The sequence below is a fragment of the Eleutherodactylus coqui genome, chromosome 4 (assembly GCF_035609145.1).
Source record: "Eleutherodactylus coqui strain aEleCoq1 chromosome 4, aEleCoq1.hap1, whole genome shotgun sequence".
NCBI lineage: Eukaryota > Metazoa > Chordata > Amphibia > Anura > Eleutherodactylidae > Eleutherodactylus > Eleutherodactylus coqui.
The window spans coordinates 47,414,855-47,417,504 of record NC_089840.1 but is presented as its reverse complement, the minus strand read 5'-3'; the positions used below and the strand labels follow the sequence as shown (position 1 = coordinate 47,417,504).

At 50.9% G+C, this 2,650-nt stretch overlaps 1 protein-coding gene across 7 annotated transcripts in view; it reads left to right on the top strand.

The window, feature by feature from the left end:
- The first annotated feature begins 247 nt into the window (after positions 1-247).
- Positions 248-2,650, top strand: part of POU2F1 (POU class 2 homeobox 1) — a 147,797-nt gene continuing 145,394 nt past the window's right edge. For all 7 annotated transcript variants that reach the window (XM_066599380.1, XM_066599378.1, XM_066599379.1 and 4 more), the window contains exon 1: positions 248-301. The gene's annotated coding sequence lies outside the window, so the exon portion shown is untranslated. The remainder of the gene's footprint in view (positions 302-2,650) is intronic.

The window sequence follows — 2,650 nt, the reverse complement described above, 5'->3', positions numbered from 1 at the left end:
TCCTTTCTCCCCCTGACCTCATCGCCCAATGCTCACAAGCCCCTCCCACCCTCAAGCACCTGCAGCTCCTGACTGACTTGACAACGGCTGTGGGCGGAGCCGGAGCTGCTGTCTTATTTTGTCTGTTTTGAATAAAGCACATTGAAAGAGAGAAAAAAAAAAACCCTTCTCAGCAGCGAGGAGGGGGGCCGCGCGGGGGGAGGGGGAGGGATTAGCGGCCGGGCGATTTTGGTTAAAATATTCAAAATGGCGGACGGAGGAGCAGCGAGTCAAGATGAGAGTTCAGCAGCAGCGGCAGCAGGTAATCATTACCGCGTTTTACATATTCATATTCATACACACACGGGCGACTTAGCATAATTTATTAGTACTCCGGATTATTATAATTAACGTCAGGGGTGGGGGGGAGGACGGTAAATACACCGGAGCCCGGGGAGGCGGAGGAGAGCCCTCACCTACAGCCCGCTGTGCGGGGACCACGAGCCGGGCCGGAGGGGGTGTGAGGGGCCAGCGGGGCCCCGGGCTGCGGGCGGCCGGGAACAATGAGCAGCAGCCGGGGCTGGCCGGCTCTATAGGGGACCGTCCATGTGCGCCTATAGACTGTCAGAGGGAGGCTTGTACTACTAGTATATATATATATTCCGGGCACTGGGAGCCCCATGTATATAGCCCTAGAAGTGGAACATTCTATATGGTCCATGCATTAGTAGCCCTATAGGTGACCCCTCATACATGATCAGCCCCTATATACAGATCTGATATATGGGGTATATAGTGCTAGAAGTTACTCATCCATATGTGTTATGTCATTGCACCCTCTCCATGTATAATATATAGTGTGTGTGTGTATATATATATATATATACTCCATTCATATGCATTGGGACATATACATTCCATAATGGATCAGCCCACCCCCTTATATCGTTGACCTCGCAGTGTTGTATCCTTATGTGTGTGTTATATATTATATACTGTGTTGGATATATGGAGCCCATCGTTCCTTATGTATTTTTTCCTATATGTGCCGCGTTATTCTATATAGTCATGCTGCATCCTCGTATATTTTAGCAGCCCTCCCACTATAGCTCCTCATATATGTTATATATCTAATGTATTCGTATAGCACCCTAATGCTATATATATTACACCCCATTATATAGGTGCCCCCTCATACATGTGTAATATATATATACTAGTAGTATAACTCCCATCCTCTGACTGCGCCTCATTATAGTTCCTAATTCTATACATTATAGCATGGGGGGGGGGGGGGGGGTATTATAAGCGTCCTCTCCGTTCCGTTGGCCCCTGACCTCACCGCCGCCCGCGCGCCTCCTCTTATTTTGGAGGTACGTCTGTCGCCAGATATAACTGAGGGCGCGGTTGCCCCCTCCGGCCGCGGCCTGAGCAGTATGGCGGTCGTTACACTTCTGTTCAATCATCGCAACATTTTTTTCCTAAATCGCCCCATAAAGCGCCGGCGCTGTTATTTCTCCGTCTCCCTGTGTTATATCTCCCACACATCGCCCGACTCTGGCATCGCTCTCGCCCTCCTCATTACTAGTAATCTAGGACTCTTACCCCTCCCAGGACCTTTCTGCCCCCTCCTCATTAATATGCCCATAATCATCTCCTACCTGCGCCGGCCTCGCTGGCCACGACCCCAGGATGTGTAATAACTGCATCCTATAATGGGCACCTACCTGTAGGGGGGGGGCGGATATCTCCATATTGTGCTCCTATATGGGGGGGGGGCGGATATCTCCATATTGTGCTCCTATATGGGGGGGGGGGGGCGGATATCTCCATATTGTGCTCCTATATGGGGGGGGGGGGCGGATATCTCCATATTGTGCTCCTATATGGGGGGGGGGGGGGGTCATATTGGCTCTGAGCCGCAAATACTGGTCTGCATTTTTAACCTTTATCGCCTGGTTTGCAGTATTATTTATCAGGAGGGGGGGGGGGGGGGGGTATATACTGCAGCATAGAGCGGCGCCTCAGATATATATATTCAGGGTTTGTTATTGTTTGTATGTTTACCCCAGCTGCTGTGGAAGTTGTTACAATGTTGTGCAGACGGATGGATTTGTTTCCATGTCAGAATCTTCACAGGTTTCAGAATTGTAACTTTTTTTTCTGTCTGGGCTCCCAGGATTGTTGAGTATTTAGTGTTTTCTCTTATTTCTGACCCCCCCCCCCCCCCCTGTGATATTTTGCCATATCCCAGCGCCGAGCTCTGCCAGGGATGAGGGCTTTGCTGCTCCTGACAGCATCTTGTGGATTTCCTCCCCCTGGTCCTTCTTCTTTTACATATTCATTTCCGCGCTGGAGGTTTAGCATACTTTTTAAAGGGCCCACAAGTCTGCCTAATCCTGGGAGGAGGGGGGCCGGCCTGACCGGCGGTCTGCAGGGTGCTGCTCGGGTCGGTGATGGCGGCACATCAGGCACTTTCGGCAGGTTCCTTTCACCTAAAGTGGCCCAGAGTCTGGTCTCGCTCCCTTCCCTCCACCTTCTGTGGTGTGCGGGGCGTTCCCAGCTCCACCAGTAACCAGTACATTACAACAAAGCTTTAGCCGCATGGATGACATTCGTAGGGGGTGGAGGGGGGAGGCATGTAGGAACCTGTAAAAGAAGGAAAAAAATA